We start from the raw sequence: 22745 nt of genomic DNA, 5'->3' as shown, positions 1-22745 counted from the left end.
GAAGGCAGAATGCTTCTTTCAATTTTCTTCTCTTTCTTCTATCGTTCTTTCTCCTTTCTTTTTCGGCAGCTCAACAAAGCAAGTTTCTTCAAAAGGGTAACATGTGCTCGCGGAGAGCGGAAATTGTGTAAAATTCGCAGCCAGTAGTCAGTTAATTTTTTAAAACATTTAAAGGGCGAGTGGGCACCGCACAAAGAAAATTTCAAGTAGAACATAGACACTTGCCTTAAACCGAACCTATTTTCCTAATACTCGGTGTGTCTATTAGAAAGCTACGGCCAGTAAAATTTGACGACCACAAAATTCCAGGCGCTGCGCGTACACTTGCACAGCAAGCCATGACGACCTTAAGTCATGTCCACGCAACGCCTTTGCATGGGAGGTGGTTACGTGCGTTACGACGGCTTCATTCAGACTTGTTTGTTGAGAGCCTCGCCTGCAATGCACCGTGGGCAAATTAACTCACACACCTGAAAGCTCACCTAGCAGATGCAACTCCAATGAGCCCTCAGCTCAAACAACAATTTCCTATGCTTTCTTTTTACTGCGCTGTCAGTACGAATGCCGTGTTACTTAATGGATAGAGGTGACCGTAGTTTGTGCGGCAAGGCAAGTGCATTCGCGGCGGAGCTTTCCATGACGTCGTCGTAGGTGGCGTGAGCGAAAAGAAAGTGGATGACGAATAAAAACGCCGCTTCCGTTAACGCGATTAAAAGCTACCGCGGGCTTCCCTCTTTAACACCTCCTTGCGTCGCCCAGTCGAGTGGGCCTTATGCCACACATTGGTCAGGTAAATAAGCATTGCCTTGGCTTGTCCAAACAGTGCCTTAACACGCCACCTTTAAGAAGAAAAACAACGAAAGAAGAACAATAATTCGGTGTGAACAAGACGGTGGTGGCAGTGGAGACACTGGTTCAACAGAAGTTACGATTCAATTTAAAAAAAAAGGTGTTTGCAATGGCCAGCAAAAGGTGCTTGCAGTGATTTAAAAAATAGCCAGGCAGCCGCTAGGGCGGTCAGCTGCTTGCCAGCGCATTCAAGCCTTGCGTTTGCAGATTTGTTGGGGAGGAGGGATAACCACGCGTTTGCAGAGCGTGACCTCTCATTTATGTTTTTGATTTTTTTTATTGTCATAGACTTCTCTTGTGTTTCGAACTCTCTATATAGTTCAGTCACTTAAAACACCAGTCAGTTGGTCGTGCTTTAAAGGCGCGGTTATACTCCGACGTAGCGCGCGCGCGCGTGCGGCACGGCGACGTCACGTCGGCGAAACGGCGCCCGATCGCCGGCGCGTTCGGCGGCTTCCGGCGCGGTCTGACGGCGCCCGGCGCTGAATGCAACCGGCTGCATTTCGCGCGGGCCGCGCCGAGAGCGCGCCGAAGCCGCCCACCCAGAATGCACCGCGCGCGCCTCCCACGCCACTCCTCCCCTCTACCCCCTTCGCCACTCGCCTCCTCTCCCAGCCGGTTTTCGAACGAAGAACGTTCTGCACATGCGCTGCCTCGCGTCGGAGCGGCTTGAGTGTAGAGCTCCCGAACTGAGCCTGGCGTACCGTCGCCGATCTGACGTCTCCGACCACAACCGGCTCTCGCCCGCGCGCGCGCTACGTCAGAGTATAACCGCGCCTTAAGGCGTGGCAGTCGGTTTTCTCATGCTACAAAAACACTATTTAAATGTGCTAAAGCGATCACCGACTATGAATTCATGCGTTCCTCATCCACTGTTCTAAAAGAGGAGACGAAACTGTACATGGCCCAACGCCAAATACCTTCCCTGCTTGGAATTTACGTTCTTTCGCGATAAACATTTGTCCCTCGTTCTTTCTTTCGTTTTCTCGAATCACCAGCAATGACTACACTTGCACAGTTTATTCGTGCATTTTTTAACTTATATCATGAAGTGCTCCCGAAAGTCAGGCTACGTGCACGTCTGAGACGCACCCGCACACACATTTCTATGAAAGCAGTGAAACAGGACGGAAAGATGCCAAATAAAAGGGATCTCTGAAGGATTACATACGATATGTCAAAGCAGAGAAAAACAGTGCGAGTACACTCCCACCCAAACAATGGATACCTACAGCGGAATTAATACACCTAAATGAATTCCTTAATTCATTTTATAATTACATTCATAAAGTTAGCTTCCTGAATGCAGCAAAAAAAGCTGCGCATCTAGACAAAAAACGCAAAGGACTCTCAACACACTTGATGCACCAGCCTGCTGTGAACAGCGTCTTACTTTTAAGTGCAATTACCTTTTTCGGCGTGCTTCTCGGGACTGATTAAGTTCTTTAACACAACAATGCAGCCTTGTTATGACATAAAAATGCACAACTGCTGATGTGAAATCGTCAGCATGCAATCTGCACCCAGTGGAATAACCAAACTTTTTTGACGAGGATCATGACATCGACCATGCTGTCACTGCACAGCTCCTCTTGGATGAAGAAGGCTCTAAATATTTCCTCAAGTTTCTTTGCTGCATAAAAAATCAACTTGGAGGGATACAGCAAGCCTCCCCTGTCAAATATTTCTGTGAATTCTGAGACCCTGAGATAGGTTAGTGCAATGTGGTTCGTGATAAGGAGCGCTTATCATGGCGCGGAGCGCGAATCAAGCGAGAATAAGAGCATTTGTTTCAGATGCACTGTTTCTCGCTCATTTTGCCGCTCAGCGCTGTCATCAGGCGCTGACAAGACGGCTGGTCGACGGTCGCGCGGTACTATTAAGAATTGGCGGGGCGTACTGCAGAACACTTCGCAAGAGGCTACGGTTTCAGGGCGCATTACTGAGCGAAAAGTTTTTGGCTACTTGATCTCAATGGGCCAGCTGCAGTAGGTGCCGGAATTGAGCCGTAGGCTGAAATACGCGCGCATACTTGCACTGACATGCATGTTTACGAAATGACAAAGGCGGACAGCAGCGCGTAATCAAACAATCGTCAAGCATAGTGCGAGCTGGTAGCTTTACCAATTCTGACTCGCCAGCCAAAGTTTGCTATTATAGCATCGAATCTCAACGATGGAAAACAGGAATTGAGCTTACATCGCATAACTTGCTAGAATTCGTCAGCTTGGAATTTTTTCTCCCAATCCTGTGGAGCCACGCTTTCTGTCGCACAATATCGTTCTTCGCCAGCGGCACTGAAAACAACGCCAGCCCTTTTCCTGACTGGGTTGAGCACCCGAAGGCGCAACAGCCCGGCATTTCATGTGCTGCTGCGTACACAAAAAAAGCGTCCGATAAACTAAAGTGACTTCCAGCAAACAGCGACAAATATAAAAAAGTCACCTCCGCTGAATGTCCGTGGCCAGCCCAACTATACTGTCACGTTGTAGTGACGGCAGTCCAGCGGTCAGGAAGACAGCAACTAAACTTGCAAACGAAGCTCTTTATTTGGGCTGACTTGCGCCCACAAAACAACTGAATCACTCGGCGGCGCCGTAAGCAACAGACGTGCTCGTCAGTCGCTGAACTACGAAATGCCCGCCGCTCGCGGCATCGCTCAATTTAAAGCCGGCAAGGAAACTTCGAGACAGCCAGGTCAGGATCATCTACAGTAATCTGGCAAAACGTAGATGCAGCTCTGCATGGCTTCGATCAGTCGAGGTTAGTCCGGGCGCTTCTCGCGTCATGAAAAAACGTAGCGTGCAAGCGCCGTCGAACTATGCAGCCGGACGACTTAGGAAGAACATGGCGGAACGGAACCAGTTCTCAACCGGAAGTGGGCGCTGTCCAATAGTGTGCGTCGGCGGCGCCGCAAACGTTTTCGGTACTTAGCTTTTTTTAGAAAAGCTCATAAAGGGACTTTAGTTTAGACAGGCCCGCCAGCGAAATATGGGCGCCGGCACGACAGCACCACCGCCGCCAGACAATGCGCCACGAAGACGAGCTACTTCCGCGTGGCTCGGATGCGGGGCGCGCTCGTACGCCAGGCTCCTCCAAGTTCTCGTCCGGTGTTCAGCCGCAGGTAGCTCCAGGCTCCTTTCCATGAACAGGTCCCGCTCGTCAGGACAGGATCACTGCTCCGCAGCTTTGTCGCCCAGGTGACTGGATCAGCTTCGCTCGGTCCTTTGGAAGAGCTTGCTTCACAGCATCGGTCGTTGATCGTTCTGCAGGTTGCAAAGAACCGACCGACAACAGGCAACACCCAACACGAGCAAGTGCCCTCCGTCACCCGTCAACACGCCAGACATAAAGTCAAAAAACTCTGCTGGCTATATTTCTGTTCTCTTTTCGTTCCCTCTTCAACAAGAGACACATGTGGGATACCAGAACTCTAAAGTAATTAACTCAGACAAAGTGTCAAACAGGAAACACTCTGAATGGAATGAATGCAGAATAAATTTGCTCTCTTGAGATCACTCGGCCAGGAGAACACTCAGCTGAGGCCACAAGTGAGGACATAAATTTTCCCCCGAACTACGAGCGAACTTAACAGCTGTTCGCGAAGAGACAAAATGTAGGTCACGAGGAGGCGAAGCCAGCCTTGCTTAGAACACACGGCTTAGTGCGTCTACGTTCGCGTTTTCCTCGCTTCTAACGGACGGTAAACGACACCCGCTACAGCGGAAACTAGTGACTCTGCCTCTTTCGCTGTGCTGCGCTTTTCTCTCTCTCTCTCTACTACCGTGGTAGCTAACGTCTCTGCCTCTTTCGCGGTAGACGCGCTTTTCTTTCTCTCTCTACCACCGCGGTAGCTAATGTCTCTGCCTCTTTCGCGGTATACGCGCTTTTCTTTCTCTCTGTACTTGTCTTTCCAGTTTCTACGGGAGCTACAGTACGAGAGCGATTCGTTCTCATAGACTGGCAACTTGTCCCTTTCTTTGCGCTTCGCGCGCCAGTCGCGACGTCCCATAGCGAGTGCGCAACGATTCCGATGGGACCGTTCTTTCTTTCTCTCTGTTCGTGGTGGCAAGTGAGACCCACGAGTCTTCAATTTCTCGCACACCCTTTTGCCTCTCTGCTGAATGTAAGGTTCGCATCTATACGGCCTTCTGATTTCACGCCTACTAAGTGGCGTCATCTCGAATCGCGGCTTTCCATCGCGATAACTGTACTTGGCCGAGCGCTTAGACGGTTTCTTGCCAATTTTCTTGCCCCTGTCACTGCGGCCTCGTACAATCTTGCCCTTTTTGAGCCGTACACGCGTTTTTCCCTGTGCGCGCGTGCCGCTTTCTGTGGGAGCGCGGTTTCTCCCGTGACTCCAGCGAAAAGCGAGAGCCCGCATTAGAGCACGTGCCTTTGCGCGTCTTGCTCTCTCTGTGCTCGCGGCAAGATTCACCCCTGCCTCGCTCCTTTATTTTGAGCTTCCTGAGCAGTGCTCTCTTGTATCTCGGTTTCATCCCGTGATACTCTTTCTCGCGTGAATGCTTGTATGATTTCTTTTTGCAGTTTATATTACTGCCAAGATCCATGAGCCTCGGCACACTTATGTGTTTCGCTTTGCGCGATAGCGACGCCTCGCACATTTCTCTAGCTCCGATTATGACACTAGCATCACGGTTGACAACGTGACTGACTTTACTGAAGTCATTTTGCCGGCGACGCTGGCGCTTCCGATGGTGGAAACCCGTTTTCGCGCGTTTGCCCTTTCTCTCTTTTCGGCGGCGCCCGTCTTTCTTATGCCTGCCTTTCATCTCTCGGCGGCACCACTCTTTCTTTTGCCTGCCTTTCACCGCCTTTCGGTGACAGCTCCCTCTCTTGAGCTTGCTTTTACTGTCCTTTCGGCGGCTGGACTGCTTGTCTATCACCTTGTGGTGATAGCTCTCTTTTCGGAACTGGCTGTTACTTTCCTTCCGATTGCAGCTTTCTTTATTGTGCTTTCCTTTCATTTTCTCCTGAGGAAGCACATGCTGCTTTCGTCGCCTAGGTTCCTGTTCTCTGACAATGTCACTATGATTCTCAGCCGATTCACGTGCGCTACCTCGATCAGACCTGTCTTTGGCGCCTTCACCAAGTTCCTCAAAGCTGCGCTGTTCCTGCTCAGCGTCTCTGAGTGCGCATTCGGCCTCATCTTTCTCGGATGGGTTGACGTCTACCGCCGCTATGTTGTCTGGAGCGTTCTGTTCTCCACTGTCGTCCAGCGCCTCAGCTTCTTCAGGCGCAGACGAACCAGTGTTTTCTCCTGACATTAGTGTTGACACGCAGCTCGCGTGTCGGCTGTGCACTCAGTCGCGGTGTTCCCGCTACTGCAGCTGCTTTCTGGAATGTCGCAAAGCTCAGAGCAGTGCGAAAGCACGGGACTCGTTTTGCATTCCTCGCCAGAGACACTAACGCACAACTCAGCGTCCGCAAACTCTCCATGCGCCTGCTTCCGTTGATCGTAAGTTTCGGGTTTCTGCATCTCTGCCGAACGCGCTCCACAACACGGTGTGCCGTCCTCATCTACTTCGCTTGCGTCGGCGCAAGCGTTTTCACTAATGTCCAGACGGACGTCCTCTCTGCCCTGTTCGGCAACTTCTCCTGCTTTCGACAGGCTAGGAGATTCGCTTTCCGGTAACTCCGCCACAATCTCAATGGGCGAGACCTCTGTTAGTGCATCGTCCGATGCTGTGACTACCTTATCCAATGGTGTAGAGGTTTTCTCAGTTGACGAATGCGGGGAAATTCCCAATGTTACAGCAGCAGTTACATCTGCCACGTACGGACTACCTTCCTCTGTGCCGCACTGGCAGATCTGCTCTACAGCTACGCACTCTACCTCTGCGTCACGATCTTCCGACCGTTCAGCATTTTCGAGCCACTCTAAAATGTCGGCTTTAAACTGGTACGGAAAATCGTTGAACGATGGAGTGCTATTCTCTCGCAGGTACCTTTGGCGAAGGTCCAGCGGTGACACGTCATATTTCGCCAGTAAGAAGCTTTTCAGCTCATCGTAGTCTGCCAAGCCGTCGTCCAACAGGCGCTTTACAACGTCAAACGCTTCGCTAGAAAGCAGGGCTACCAACTTCTGTGCCCAACCATTCCGCTCAACGCGCTTTCTCTCGCAGACGCGCTCGAATTCCGCCAAATATTTCGCCATATCTTCGGCGATCACGAAGGGCTGCGGCCTGTCTCTCAGCTGCTGACCGTTAGTCTCATGCAGAGCGGACAATGTTTTATATCTCTCGAAATCGATCTGATGCGCTTCAAGCTCCAGGTCCATCAGTTTCTTAGCGCGAGCATACCGTTTTGTTTCAAGCTGCCTCCGTTTTTCTGCCTCTTCGAGCTCAAGCTGCTTCCGTTTTTCTGCCTCTTCGTGCTCACGGCGTCTTTTGGCCTCCTCGCGCTCACGGCTTTCTGTGATCTCTTCCCAGGCCTCATTGGCTTCCTCAGCCGTTACATTCTCCTTCCGCATGATCTCAAGAATCGCATGCTTTCGTTTTGCGGGGCCCAAATCAATGCCCAACTCTTCACAAATTTCGATGAGTTCCTTCACTTTGAAGTTCTCCATCGCTCACAATAGCCTCTTGTAGTTTGCCCTTTTCTTAGAATTCCCTTGCCGTTCACTACTATAGCGCTACTAGCATGACACGCGCAAGTAATTCTTTCCAAAACGCCTCGTTTACTTCCTCTGCACCAGCTTTCGTTTCAAAGCGCTCCGACTTGGCTCGAAACAGCAAAGCTCTCTCCAGTGCAACACACACAGCCCTACTCTAGACTACAATCACGTGTGCTAGAGCAGTCTGGCGAATTGAGGGGAAAACATCAGGCACTCACCGCGCCGAGGTAGCTGACGCCGGTCGATCCCGCAGCTGCCATCCACTGTTGGGTCTGGGGCATCCCACCGCTGCCACCACTGTTGGGTCTGGGCCTCCGAGCCAGGAAACGGTCGAGGCGACGGTGAGTCAAATGAACTTTTATGTACAGTAAGTACAAGGGCTTTTACATGATACAAGGGCCAAGAGCACCACGGGCTAGCACAAAAAAGAAGGGCGGCCCCGGCGGCGAGCGTAGCTCCGGCGTGATGGCTCTTCTGCTGCCCGTCTGCTGCTCGGGTTCAGCGCGGCTCCGCTTTTAAAGCCGCTGGAAACGGTTACGGCAGCCAGCCGTTCAAATCCTCCAATCACTGGCCACCGTTCAAATTAGACCAATGGTCGAGAGCCGGCGATCGTCGAAGGAGTTCGCACCGACGGAGAGGAGGACAGGAGGAAGGGTCCGTGTCGACGCCGCGGCGGCGGGATGAGTCACGCTGCATGTCGCGACTTGTCCGAGAAAGTCTGGGCCTGCTTTGAGCGCCGGCGGACGCGCAGCACTGGTTTAGACAGGCCCGCCAGCGAAATGTGGGCGCCGGCACGACAGCACCTTGTAAGGATACGCGCGCTTCAGCTGCGCCCCATCTTTTAGCTTGATTTTGTGCACTCCCCAGTTGCAGCGGCCCGGTTTATCACTGAACACCTCACAGTGCTTCCCGATTAGTTCCTTTACCTGCCTTTGCTGCAGAAGATCTAAATGGCTGAGAGTTGCACGTTCCAGCTCCTCAACTGCTGTCGTTGCATCTGACCACGCGGGAAGTTCTCCAAAATCCGTGTCGCCTTCAAATACTATGCCTACTGTGTTGACCCTCGCGCTGTACGGCCTAAGCTTATTTGCATGCACTGATCGGCGCGTGCCGTCACTTAGCTCAATCGTATAGCTATATGGCCGCACCTTTGCCACAACTGTTACTGGATCTTTCCAGTGTGCCATTAACTTCCCATCGCCTTCTTTCTCCAGCCAAAGAACCTGGTCACCTGGAGAAAATTGTTTGTCGGTGGTCCTCAAGTTGTACCTCCCCACATAAGCCTGCTGCGCGAGCTCGCTACTTTTTGCCGCTTCCCTACTGGCTTCCTCGAGATCATTTCTCAATTTCTCGAGATAGTCTGTTGCTGGCACTGCCAATGAGTCGGGAACAACCCAGTCTCCTGACCACGTCTTTTGCAGTATAGCCAGAGGTCCGACAGGCATCCTACCATACATAAGCTCGAACGGTAATTTACCCGTGATGGCATGTGGCACCTCTCTATAAGCCCAAAGTAGGAATGGCACCATACGATCCCACTCACGTCCATGCACGCTTACAATGTGAAACAGCATCCTTTTAAAATCTGGGAGTCGCTTCCATTTTCTGCAGCATGATTTGCGTTGAATTTGATGTAAAATTTGTGCCCTGATCTGAACATATGGTCTCTGGCACTCCCATTCTGGAAAATATCTGGGTGAGCGCGTCACACGTAGCCTTAGCTGTTAAGGACCTCAAACAAACAACCTCAGGCCATCTAGTATGCAAATCAACTACACACAGTGCGTAGCGATGTCCCCTTGCTGATGGTGGATCCAGTGGACCGATGCAATCCATGTATACCACCTGGAAGGGTGCACTAGGCCTAGCCAATGCCGTTATGGGTACACGGTCCTGTGTTTTCATGGGGGCCCTGATTTGGCACTGGTGGCAGGAGTGACAATTATCCTTGACCTCCCGGCCCATGGTCGGCGAATAAAATGACATTTTTATGCGCTGCAATGTCTTTCGCTCTCCCAAATGGCCTGCCCAAGGCGAATCGTGTGCCCTCACTAGTGCTTCCTGTCGTTTATGCGATGGCAGCACCAACTGTGTGCACATGCGTCCCACCACGTGCTCCTGGTGATAGGGTAACTCATCCTGGATTCTCATTCCATGTGTGCCAGCTCTAGCCTGCTTCCATGCCTCCTGCAGCGACGAGTCATTTTCCTGAGCCTCACGGAAAACTTGCCGCGCGCTCTGCTTTTTCTCGGCTTCTTCGTCTGTTCCCGTAACCGCCAAGGACGCACCCGTCTGCTGATTTTTATGCTCTGTCGTCTCCTTTTCACCGCCTTCGGTCTCTGCCTCTGAAACAACTTCGTTTACAACTGCCCTTTCTTCAAGGAGTTGTCTGTAGTCTGCGGGAGTTATGAGCGCGTCTATTCCGGCCAACAGTTTGTCTGTCAGCGCACATAGCAAAGCTGGTTGTGCCTTGTCGAACGAGACAAACCGTGCACCTTCTGTTGCTCTGAGAGGCACATATGCAAGGTCAGCTCTTACTTCATCGCCGAAAGCTCCCCTCAGCTTTATTGTGGAACCAGCTGCCTCACACTTCGGCACTAGAGCTCGCCTGATAACAGTCATTTCAGTCCCGGAATCAATCACAGCATTAATGCTTTGTTCCGAACTTTTCAATGTTACTGTTTCGAGGCAATTCCTACCTACCCTCTCTGTTTCCTGCATGCCAACCTCATTCGCGGGAGCTATTTCTTCCAAAGGAGCATTCACTTTAGCCACCACGGCGCGGTCTCCTGGTTTTTCTTGGCCTCGTCTGCCTGCCTTATCCCCTGTCCTTTTGAGAGGGCAATCTCTAGCGAAGTGATTTGTTGACTTGCACTCAAAGCACCGTCCCTTCAATCCTCTTAAAGTAGAATTCTCCCCTTGATGAGGTGTTGCACCGGCCCGCTCCTTCTGATCCCCACTCGGCCTCTTTCGATGGCCTCCCAAATGAGCTGCTGACCCTGGTTTGCATCTGACGCTTTCGTCGAAACTCTCCGCCAGCTTGGCCACTTCGCCCGGAGAAAGGAACCTCTAATTCTCATTGACAACAATATGAGCCCGTGCCTCAGCTGCTAAGCACTCCTTCAACCTGTCTGTGACCATTAACTGCTTTAATTCTGCAAAAGTGGTAGCCTTCGAGGTTTTTGTATAGTATTCAAAATAGTTTCGCAGCCGGATTGCGAATTGGCCCCATGTCTCATCTGCTGCTTTTGCCGACCCCTCAAACACCCTTCTATATTCTGCTGCTGACAACCTCATTCCATCTAGAATACTTTGCTTGATTTTTTTATACTCCTTTCTTTCTTCGGCTGTCAACGTAGAAAGCAATCCGCGTGCTCTTACACTCAACTGTGGCAAGACAAGCCCGGCCCGCCACTCATACGGGACGTCATATGAATCAAGAGTCGCCTCCACATCCTCAAACCACCCGGGCACTAGGAATTCCCGACTCGGCATCGGTGCTAGTACTCCTTTCAATAAGGATGCATATTTTAGGCGCCTATCCTCGTCTGACCTATCCACAGCTAGCGCTCCGCTGTTACGTTCTTCGTGGGACTCAGCCCGCTCTTGGGCTCACAACTTCTGGCTCTCCAGAATTAAGCGTTGCTTTTCTTTTTCTGCTTCAGCAATTTTAAATCGAAGCTCCAGCATTTTCATCTGCTGCTCCGACGCTGTTTCCACTATGGCGCTACTCAGATCCCCCACCGCGTCACTGGTCACCGCCAACTCCTGCAAGCTTTCAACCCCGTCCGACTCCGCATCTGTGGTGTTAACCTCCCTGTCTCGCAAGTTATATGGCATTGTCATCAACTGCGCCCGACAGGAAACCAAGAGGCACTCGCCTGACTTCTGAAGAGTCGCTCCGCGGTGCTCTCTTCTTCCACAGGTCTGGAGGGACTCGCTTTGGCAGGCCGCTGGCTCCTCAGTGACGTTCTCGGGTCCGCCGTCCACGCCACCAGTCTCGTCCGCCGTCCACCGCTGCTGCTCTCACTCGCCCATCGTTGGAGATCCTGTCGACTGCGCCAGATAGGTTAGTGCAATGTGGTTCGTACCTCGGGATGGTCTCCGAAGTTGTTCTTCTCTCCGGCAACCTGCGGAATAAGATGCAGCCGGTTACTGCCAGAAAGATAGACGATTTTATTTACATAGCAGGTTATCAGGAGTCTCCCCCTTAGAAGCACACTGAAGCCACGTTTTATACATTTTCAATTCCCCAGGTACCTATCTGGGGAAACTTGGTTGTTCGAACATCGCCAATCACATTCCTTGACGAAACCCGCCCACAAAAGGGCGGAACATCACCCTCTCGCTGATCCTCCCACCGTGACAAAAAGGCGGAACATTCACACTCTCGCCGGTCCTCCCACGCACAGATGGTCGATTTGTGTATTTTGTTCACCCATCGTTCCGTGGAATTAGGAGTCCTTTGGCGGCAACTAAGGTGATATACACATTCTCGCTGTCAAGTCGGAGCCGTTCCGCCCCGTGATGGACTCCCTTTCGCTGTCGGTCCGCTGTCGGTTTTGAGCGAACTTGAGAATCCAAACAGACGCGTTTCCGCCGACAGCGGATTTAGGGGCCTCCGTCCCCTGGTTGCGCCGCCGCGCTTCCCCCCGCAGCAGCCGCCGATAACAGCTGCCGCAAAAGTTAGCCAGCAGTGTCTCTCGGCCGTGAAGGAGGGGGCGACGGCCGTTTCTCGACCTCGAAGGAGAGGGTAAGGAGCCACCGGCGGGCGCATGTGTGCGCGAACAAAACACTTCCCAGAACGGGACACCGCAAGCAAACGCGTACACAAATACACACACACTCAGCGTGCTGGAACCGGCCGTTATTCACATAACCCAGTCCCGTTGGCGCCAACTGTCGTCGCTGCAGACGGCGCGTCGAGCCCAACACCCTGCTTCTAAGACTAGAGTTCTGCAAAAAGACGAGAGCGGCAGTCCTCATATTTGTTGCGAGTGAGAAATTTCCACGCAACATATCCCGCCATATAATGAATCAGGCGGTCGTCGCTCTTTTCCTCCACGTAAGCCCGGTGCTCAGCTGGAACACTGTTTAGCCTTTGTTCTACCAGCGTGACATTTCCAGCTTCAACTGACTCGTCAAGTGACGCAACATTCCCTTTCATGTCAGAATAATCAGATGACTGAAGTAACGAGAACAAATCTTCACGTACCTCAGTGATAGTATTTTTTTCGCCAAGTTATAAAAAGACAGGCAATTAACAAAGATCCAACAGTGAGACGGCTTTGTGTGATCGTTGGATCCGCATTACTTCCTTCCAATTCCTAAGAAGTTATATAACGTATCTGCACTTAGTCGAGACGTCAATAGGTATTTAATTAGGCATTGACTCTCACTCGCGAACACTGCAGCAAAACATCACTCAGCTCGAGCGACCGAAATACGTCGTTTCTTCGCAAGCAAGCTGGAGCTCAGCAAGCACGCCGCAAACGGCCCCAACACACCGCGAACGCATTCGTACAGCCCGTGTCACTGCAGCGCCGCCGCATACATCCGGGACCTGTCTACGCTGCCGGTTTCAAAGCAGTGCGTGACGCGCTCCGCCGTCTGAACACACTGGCCCTATTCTAGTACATTGTGATAGTGCGTGGTGGGCGAGCTGAGCCAGCCCGAGAGCCGCACGGGCACTTCTGGCGGGACGTGTTGAACGAAGCAGCAGCGCCGCGTGAATTGCCTTCACTAGGCAGTCAGCTTGCCAATTGCCATCGATCAGCACGTCAAGCAGCCGTCTGTAATTTGCTGTTCTTCAAAGAGATTATGATGATGATGAAAACTTTATTTAGAACAAGCCAGTTTTGAACACGTAGGTCCTTAATTAAGCCCCCGCACACCCCACTGCACTCAAACGTTCATGTCCCGGAGGCTCATGACGCCGGCAGCCCGGCCTGCGGCGATGGCTCGCTTGGCCGGGTCCTCAGAACGCAGTAGGGTCTCCCAAGCCTCCCAATTGGTAAGGTGCTCCAGGCCCCGCGGGGGAGGATCCGCCGGGCAGAGAAAAAGGATATGGTAGAGAGTGGCTTTAGGTTGGTGGCAGAGGGTACGGGAGGGGTCTGTGTGAACTTGGCGATATCGCGAGAGTATATAAGGGGAGGGCAAAGTGCGTGCTGGGTCGACGGAGCGGAGGCGGCAGTGTGGGTAGTGATCAACATTCTATTCAATAAAGAGAGGTGACGTCCGGCCGAGGCGGCAGTCCCAGCGTTCTGTGAAGAGAAAATACTAGCACTATCCCCTCTTCGGCGCCTGGCGTGCGCTCGTGGCGCGTGTCGTATCACATTAAAAAGTGGCAAGAAAAACTGGGAGCACTGCAAAAAAAATTGAAAATTGATTTTGAAGAGAGAAAATTGATTTTGAGTTGAGAAAATACGCAGTAAAACACTGGCATATATCAGTAGACACCAGAGCCGCGCCGTCAGAGAAGTTAGGAAGATGGGAGTGGAAGAAGACAGGAAGAAAGTGGGCCGTAGTGGAGGCCTGCGGAATGATTTCGACCACCTGTGGATCTTTCTTTAATGTGCACTGGCATCGCACTGCACACGGGTGCCTTTCGCGTTTCGCCTCCATCGAAACACGGCCGCCGCGGTCGGGTAGAAACCCGGGTACTCCGGCTTGGTAGACGAGGCCCGTAATCATTGATCTACCGCGGCACTGTCGCTCGCGGAGAAAATCTGTGAAAAAGGAAAATGGCCGATGAGGGACGCTCTACAGGACAGATGCGACTATCAGTATCTGTTACCGTTCTACAATAATCTATGCCTTTCCTTCAGTGCATTTCATGCTTACATCTGCTTTTAGCGAAGAGCCAGTCTATGCATTTTATGTGGTAATATGAAAGTTGCAACAGCACGGCGCTCGAATGATTTAGTTCTCAGCTCGGCATGGTCACAAAAGTAGAGCTGGAGAGAAAGCTTTATTGCACCGAAGGGTGTTTAGGGCGCTAGAAGTACTTTGGCTTGGGCTAGTTTGTTCGTAGCCATGTTTGAAACATAAACGCGTAAATGGGACGTGGACAAAAAAGGAACACAAAGCCTCCTCGTTCGCCTGTAATCTGTGTGCTGACTTTGGTTGTTAATTCTGGTTCTCTAGTTCTTTCCTGGTGTTTGGCTTATGTTATACGGCTGGGTGTTTCGTATATGTGCAGGGTGTGGTGCAATAAACCTCAGTTGATAGTTGGCGCTTTTCCTGTTGCTTCATGTTCCTTTTTTGTACTCGTCCCATTGGCGCTTTTCTGTTTCAAACATGTTTACGGCACATAGGCCGTTGGGGCCCCGCAGAGCCCTACAGCACTGAGACATGAGTCCTCATGAGGTTGTAGGCCCGGTCCGCGGAGTGCAACAAGGTTTCGCATTCCTCCCAGCTGGTCAGGTGCTCAAGGCGCCGCGGGGGAGGATCCGCCGCGCAGTGGAAGAGGGTGTGGGTTAGGGTGTCGAGTGTGTGGGTCAGGCTCAGGGGTGGGGCCGGTAGGGGATCTAGCCGAAGCACTCATCTGGGTCACTTGAACTTGCATGTAAACGCTGCCTTGCAAAAAGAAGTATATTCCAGGCATAAATGCATCACCATGCGGAGATCGTGAACTATAAAAAAAATAACTGTCCGTCGTTTATAACATCCAGTATTCCTTATTGCTACTACATTTCTTTAGCGAGGCTGTGAGCTTTGAAAGGAGTCTAAAGAAGCACTTTAACGGTGCCAAGAAGGAAGATGCTGCCTCTCGTGCTATAACTGAGCACTGCGTATCTTGCCACAACCATGAGAAACAATATTTTCTTGGCCACCGAAAGTGAAGTATCATGGTGTAGTGTACATGCCCCCACGAAGGAAATCGAGGTGCCGTCCAGAGTCCAGAAAAATCTTGATAGGCTGACGGGCATCGACTTCATCAATGACGTCGGCAGAACAGAGAAATCCCATTCGCTGGAGGGACGTGACGAGATCAGCGTGCAGGGACGTCATCACACCAGGTTCCTTTGTATGAAGCCTCTGCCTTCCAACCGTGGCATCTGGTGTATGGCAAGAGCGTTGATCGGGAAGAGCAACCATGGTTTCACACGCCCCACCAGCCACTTCCTGCAAAGAAGTCAATAGCTTCGAATCCTACACCATTGTCAACCCTTAATGCAATTTGGGGTCCCTGCGTTTTTCCTAGACTCCACGAAAAATCATTATTTCCAAGTGGCTAGTCACAGCCAAAATATCAGTGATGACAACCTGTGCCTCGTCTGCGGACGCTGTGGACATTCTCTACAGAACGGATTTACACGGACTTGCGCATGCACCACGAGAAGCAATGTGAGCAGAAAATCTCGCGGGTCGCCAGGCCACCGGCAGCGGAAAGACGTGTGATGCAGAGACGCCAGTGCGCAATGAGCCAGATGATCCTGGTAGATCTGCTAAAACACTTCCGCACACACTATCGTGCAGCTGCGATAGCCGGAGCCTCTCCTAGACTTTCGTTCCTCCGTTGCCATAAGAAGCACGCTGACACAGTGGACAGTCCCGGAGTCACGGAGTGCAGATGAGTCGCGCTAGCGGGAGTGCAACGCATGAGGCTGAAAATGGTGTGTGGAAACTAGTGAGCATGACGCCGCGCGTAGGAGAGAAGCAACTATGCGGAAGCGTCCAAGAGTTGACAAGAGAAGCCAAGAGTTGGGAAGGGGTAATGGCGGCGCATTTGGAATTCGAAGAACGAAACAAAGGGAGGAAGGAGAGATTGAAAGGGGAAAGAAGAAGCAAAAGGTGCCTTAGTGGAGGGCTAAAGACAAATCCTACCGATTGGGACTATTTAATGCGCACTCACGAGCTCCTTTTGCGTTTCTCGTCGATCCAAACGGGGCCGCCGCGGTCAAGACGCGATTACCTAGCCTGATTATCCGCACCATAACAGGTTTGATCGCCCTGTATATTTTGGTTTTCTCTTAAGCATGGTTGGCGTCTCCATTTCCACGCTTTAATTTTTCTCACTAGAGGAGTTTTCGTCGAACTGTCGACGTCATAAGCCATAGGTGTTTAATGGGTCTCGTACGAGCCTCGTAGCAAGAAAAAAATATGGACAAGATGACATCAGTACGGTCAAACCTGATCAGCTCCACAAATTTCTTACTTTCTATCACCCTTTCGTTTACACTTTCATTACGTGCTGGGGATACGGGGTGTGACAGGGAAAAAAGAAACAAAATTTACCTTTTACTCACAGTACAGATTGAATGCGAGTACAATGATTCATTTTGCCAACTTCTTCCGCAGGTCCCGCTTGTCATCGGACCCCACCCTTCGCCGTCGCAGCCCGGTGTCAAGTTTTTCACCGTGCAGATCAAGGCGTCCAACATCGCCCTATTTGTGTGGCTGAGTGCGCACAGCATCAACGGCCACTTCTACGACAACGGATTCCTGCTTAAGGACAGGACGACGACTGTCGACTTCTACACGCGTGAAAACATCACCGCAGCGGCTCTTCAAGCAGCTCTTAATGTGAACTCTCTCGCGGACTGCGCAAAGAAGTGCGGCTCCGAAGATGGCGGTCGAAACATAACGAAACCACAAAATAGTGCACGATTCCACGCGGTCTTGGGCCAGTGATTGTGCACGATTCGAAAGCGTTTCATGCTTGCGAAATTATAGTGGGGTGAATAAAAGGACTGGAATTTCGACCGATTAGCCATGCCAGTCAGGGCCGATACGGGCCAGGATTTTTTCTCACATGAGTGGCTCACCGCAGTTGCGGCATAGTGGATTAGTAGCAAGTCTGGCGGAGGCGCGGCGCAGGAAGCTGAAACCTCCGCAATCTCGACCTTCCGCTCGACGGTGCTGCTGTGCCTTTCACATGGTGGCCCTCTCGACCTCCCCAGCGTGCCACGATGTGTGCCGTCCCGTTTCCATGGGGAGCGCACTCTGCTTTGGAGTAAGCAAACGTCGTCGAAAGGACGATTACTTCCGACATTCATGTTACGTGTGAGTTGCATATCGGAGCCACTAAAAAGCAGCATGCACATTACCGAGAACAGCATAGCAGCCTTTTGCGTCAGTGAGACGCAGAAGCGGCAGTTGTTCCGCTACTGAGAGAGACAGTAGCGCATAACATTGAGACATCCCACCAATAATGAACGAAAGAGGAAGTAAAGGAAGCATTTGCAGCAATGCAAAGGCGAAAAGCAGCTGGTGAGGATCAGGTTACAGCAGGTCTATTGAAGGACGGAGGGGAGATTGTGCTAAAAAAAAACTGGCCACCCTGTATACGCAATGCCTAGTGACCTCAAGCATAGCAGGAGATCTGAAGGACGCTCATATTATCTTAAACTATAAGAAAGGGGACGCCAATGACACGAAATATTACGTACCAATCAGCCAGTCAGCTATTTACAAAGGTAATCGCTATCAGAGTCATGGCAACCTTAGACATCAATCAACCAAATGATCAGGCAGGCTTTCGTACATGGTATATACTTGACAATAGATCACATTCGCATTATCAATGAGGTGAGAGAAAAATGCGCAGAATATAACTAACCCCTATATATAGCCTTCATTGATTAAGAGAAAGCATTTGACTAAGTGGAAACCTTAGGAGTCATGCAGGCATTGCGGAATCAGGGTGTAGAAAAGCCTTATGTGAAAATTCTGGATTATATCTATAGCAACTGCACACCTAGAACATTCCTTATAAAGTCAGCACTAAAATTCCAATAAATAAACGTGTCAGGCAGTGAGACACGATCTCGCCAATGCAATTTACCGCTTGTGTACAGGAGGTATTCCATGGCTTGAATTGCGAACAGTAGGGGATAAGAGTTAATGCAAAATACCTAAATAATCTGCCGTTCTCATATGACATTGCCTTGCTGAGTCACTCAGGAGATGAACTGTAAAACATGACCAATGATTTAGACAAGCGGAGCGGAACAGTGGGTCTAAATATGATCATGCAGAAAACCAAAGTAATGTTCAGCTGTATAACAGGGAAAGAGCAATTTGCAAACGGTAGGGAGTTGCCGAAAGTTATAGTATGACTACTTAAGGCAGGTAGTGACCGCAAGTCCGGATCATCAGAGGGAACTAACTAGAGGAATAAGAATAGGGTGGAGCGCACATGGCACGCTCTCTCGAATTATGAATGTCACTTTACGAATATCCCTCAAGAGGAAATTATGTAACACTTGTATCTTGCCGGTATTAAACTATGGGGCAGAAACGCGGAGGCTAATGAAAAGGGTTCAGCTTAAGTTAAGGGCAACGCAGCGAGCTATGGAAAGGAAAGTGATAGGTGTATCTTTAAGAGATCGGAAGCGGACGGAGTGGGTGAGAGAACAAACGCGGGTTAGTGAAATATTAGTCAAAATCGACAGGAAGAAATGGGCTCGAGCAAGGCGTGTAATGCGCAGCAAGATAATCGCTGGTCCTTAAGGGTAGTGGAGTGCATTCCAAGAGAAGGCATGCGTAGCAGGGGGCGGCAGAAAGTTAGTTGGGCGGATGAGATAAAGAAGTTGGACGGGATTAAGAAGTTGGCGGGATTAAGAAGTGCCCACATTTGCAAACGGACAGGGTTAATTAGAGAGACATGGGTGAGGCTTCTGCCCTGCAGCGGGCGTAGTCAGGCTGATAATGATGATGATGTGCCGAACATACCCAGGCGTGTATTACCGAGTCATATCCCACAGGTGCACTCGGGCAGACGAAGCCAAGGATGCAATGATAGGACATGACGTCATTTCCGCCGGCTTGTGCACTATCTAGAGATTGTGAAGTGACTTTGGAGAAGTCCGATTTGTTTTCGTTCGGAGCTGAATTCCCTTGTGTGATTGGGTTCATGGTCATGTGCTAACATGGGTGGTGTGTACTGACGTCACGTCTTCATAGGCGCGGCATCTTTCATTTAATTTATTGCACGCTCTGAGCAAATGATGATCCGAGCGAAAAAAGTTTCCATGTGGGCAGCTTGACAAGCTCCTACCCCCGTGTATATGGGTGAGGGCAGGCACGGTACAAGGGGTACGTAAAAAAAAAGAACTACATAATTTGTGAAAACAGCGGCCAAAAAATATAATCATTTGATATTGAGAAACATGGCACGCTTCTATAAATATAGCAATATACAAATTTTACAGAGCAAAGATGTGGCTACGTATCTTCCTGACCTGTTTTTACGAATGGTACAAAGCACTTATATACATGCGTATAGAACGAAATCTACAAGCATAGGAATACGTATCCAGTAATACAAACCAATTGCATAACACGTTAACGTTTCTAGTATATTCATGCATGGTACCATTTTTAGGAAGGTTATATAGCAGTCTTAAAATTATGGTCGATAGCATTTGCATTCCATAATTTCCTCCTGACAAAGGAACCTAGCTCCCAGTGTTCCTTGGGCCGGGTATGATATGGTTGATAGTTTTTACACATTTTAGTGAAATGTGATTGGAAGTAATTTTTTTATCTCTTATTAGGGCTTTACACAGAGAGAAATAGTAATAGTATTTAATGTTTACAATGCTGAGTTAATTAAGCAGTGCAGCTGTTGATCAATGCGAAGGTGATTTTGAGATAATAAGGGAGTAATTACTCATTGGCATCCATCCACCCGAGCGCAGCCATACGGCTACAAAGGAAAGCTATACAGCTTTCTCAGAAACTTTGTAGTTAAAGAAAAATTCGTCCTGGTCCGGGGTTCGAACCCAGGACCACCGCTACACCGGAGCAGTCGCTCTACCAATTGAGCTAACCAGGACGGCAAGCTTATGGTAGGGCGAGACCGAATTGATCAATAACTCGAAGTGGGAAAAGTGTTGGTCAAATGTTTAGGGGAATCCCCAAGGTGGAGTAGATTTGTAATAAGGGAGTAATTACTCATTGGCATCCACCCGAGCGTTGCCGTTCTGGTTAGCTCAATTGGTAGAGCGACTGCTCCGGTGTAGCGGTGGTCCTGGGTTCGAACCCCGGAAAAGGACGAATTTTTCTTTAACTACGAAGTTTCTGAGAAAGCTGTATAGCTTTCCTTTGTAGCCGTATGGCTGCGCTCGGGTGGATGCCAATGAGTAATTACTCCCTTATTACAAATCTACTCCACCTTGGGGATTCCCCTAAACATTTGACCAACACTTTTCCCACTTCGAGTTATTGATCAATTCGATCTCGCCCTACCATAAGCTTGCCGTCCTGGTTAGCTCAATTGGTAGAGCGACTGCTCCGGTGTAGCGGTGGTCCTGGGTTCGAACCCCGGACCAGGACGAATTTTTCTTTAACTACAAAGTTTCTGAGAAAGCTGTATAGCTTTCCTTTGTAGCCGTATGGCTGCGCTCGGGTGGATGCCAATGAGTAATTACTCCCTTATTATCTCAAAATCACCTTCGCATTGATCAACAGCTGCACTGCTTAATTAACTCAGCATTGTAAACATTAAATACTATTACTATTTCTCTCTGTGTAAAGCCCTAATAAGAGATAAAAAAATTACTTCCAATCACATTTCACTAAAATGTGTAAAAACTATCAACCATATCATACCCGGCCCAAGGAACACTGGGAGCTAGGTTCCTTTGTCAGGAGGAAATTATGGAATGCAAATGCTATCGACCATAATTTTAAGACTGCTATATAACCTTCCTAAAAATGGTACCATGCATGAATATACTAGAAACGTTAACGTGTTATGCAATTGGTTTGTATTACTGGATACGTATTCCTATGCTTGTAGATTTCGTTCTATACGCATGTATATAAGTGCTTTGTACCATTCGTAAAAACAGGTCAGGAAGATACGTAGCCACATCTTTGCTCTGTAAAATTTGTATATTGCTATATTTATAGAAGCGTGCCATGTTTCTCAATATCAAATGATTATATTTTTTGGCCGCTGTTTTCACAAATTATGTAGTTCTTTTTTTTACGTACCCCTTGTACCGTGCCTGCCCTCACCCATATACACGGGGGTAGGAGCTTGTCAAGCTGCCCACATGGAAACTTTTTTCGCTCGGATCATCATTTGCTCAGAGCGTGCAATAAATTAAATGAAAGATGCCGCGCCTATGAAGACGTGACGTCAGTACACACCACCCATGTTAGCACATGACCATGAACCCAATCACACAAGGGAATTCAGCTCCGAACGAAAACAAATCGGACTTCTCCAAAGTCACTTCACAATCTCTAGATAGTGCACAAGCCGGCGGAAATGACGTCATGTCCTATCATTGCATCCTTGGCTTCGTCTGCCCGAGTGCACCTGTGGGATATGACTCGGTAATACACGCCTGGGTATGTTCGGCACATCATCATCATTATCAGCCTGACTACGCCCGCTGCAGGGCAGAAGCCTCACCCATGTCTCTCTAATTAACCCTGTCCGTTTGCAAATGTGGGCACTTCTTAATCCCGCCAACTTCTTAATCCCGTCCAACTTCTTTATCTCATCCGCCCAACTAACTTTCTGCCGCCCCCTGCTACGCCTGCCTTCTCTTGGAATGCACTCCACTACCCTTAAGGACCAGCGATTATCTTGCTGCGCATTACACGCCTTGCTCGAGCCCATTTCTTCCTGTCGATTTTGACTAATATTTCACTAACCCGCGTTTGTTCTCTCACCCACTCCGTCCGCTTCCGATCTCTTAAAGATACACCTATCACTTTCCTTTCCATAGCTCGCTGCGTTGCCCTTAACTTAAGCTGAACCCTTTTCATTAGCCTCCGCGTTTCTGCCCCATAGTTTAATACCGGCAAGATACAAGTGTTACATAATTTCCTCTTGAGGGATATTCGTAAAGTGACATTCATAATTCGAGAGAGCGTGCCATGTGCGCTCCACCCTATTCTTATTCCTCTAGTTAGTTCCCTCTGATGATCCGGACTTGCGGTCACTACCTGCCTTAAGTAGTCATACTATAACTTTCGGCAACTCCCTACCGTTTGCAAATTGCTCTTTCCCTGTTATACAGCTGAACATTACTTTGGTTTTCTGCATGATCATATTTAGACCCACTGTTCCGCTCCGCTTGTCTAAATCATTGGTCATGTTTTACAGTTCATCTCCTGAGTGACTCAGCAAGGCAATGTCATATGAGAACGGCAGATTATTTAGGTATTTTGCATTAACTCTTATCCACTACTGTTCGCAATTCAAGCCATGGAATACCTCCTGTACACAAGCGGTAAATTGCATTGGCGAGATCGTGTCTCACTGCCTGACACGTTTATTTATTGGAATTTT

The 22745-nt window shown here is 49.7% G+C and overlaps 1 protein-coding gene and 1 pseudogene across 1 annotated transcript in view; both read right to left on the bottom strand.

The window, feature by feature from the left end:
• Nucleotides 1-22745, bottom strand: part of LOC149327525 (uncharacterized) — a 753829-nt gene that overhangs the window by 372378 nt on the left and 358706 nt on the right. The gene's annotated exons all lie outside the window — the stretch shown is intronic.
• On the bottom strand, nt 407-11524 carry LOC149327530 (uncharacterized; annotated as a pseudogene).

This window comes from Amblyomma mixtum, chromosome 10 (assembly GCF_055824585.1).
Source record: "Amblyomma mixtum isolate Tamu chromosome 10, ASM5582458v1, whole genome shotgun sequence".
Lineage (NCBI taxonomy): Eukaryota > Metazoa > Arthropoda > Arachnida > Ixodida > Ixodidae > Amblyomma > Amblyomma mixtum.
The sequence above is the reverse complement of the archived record's forward strand: the minus strand, read 5'-3'. Positions and strand labels throughout refer to the sequence as shown.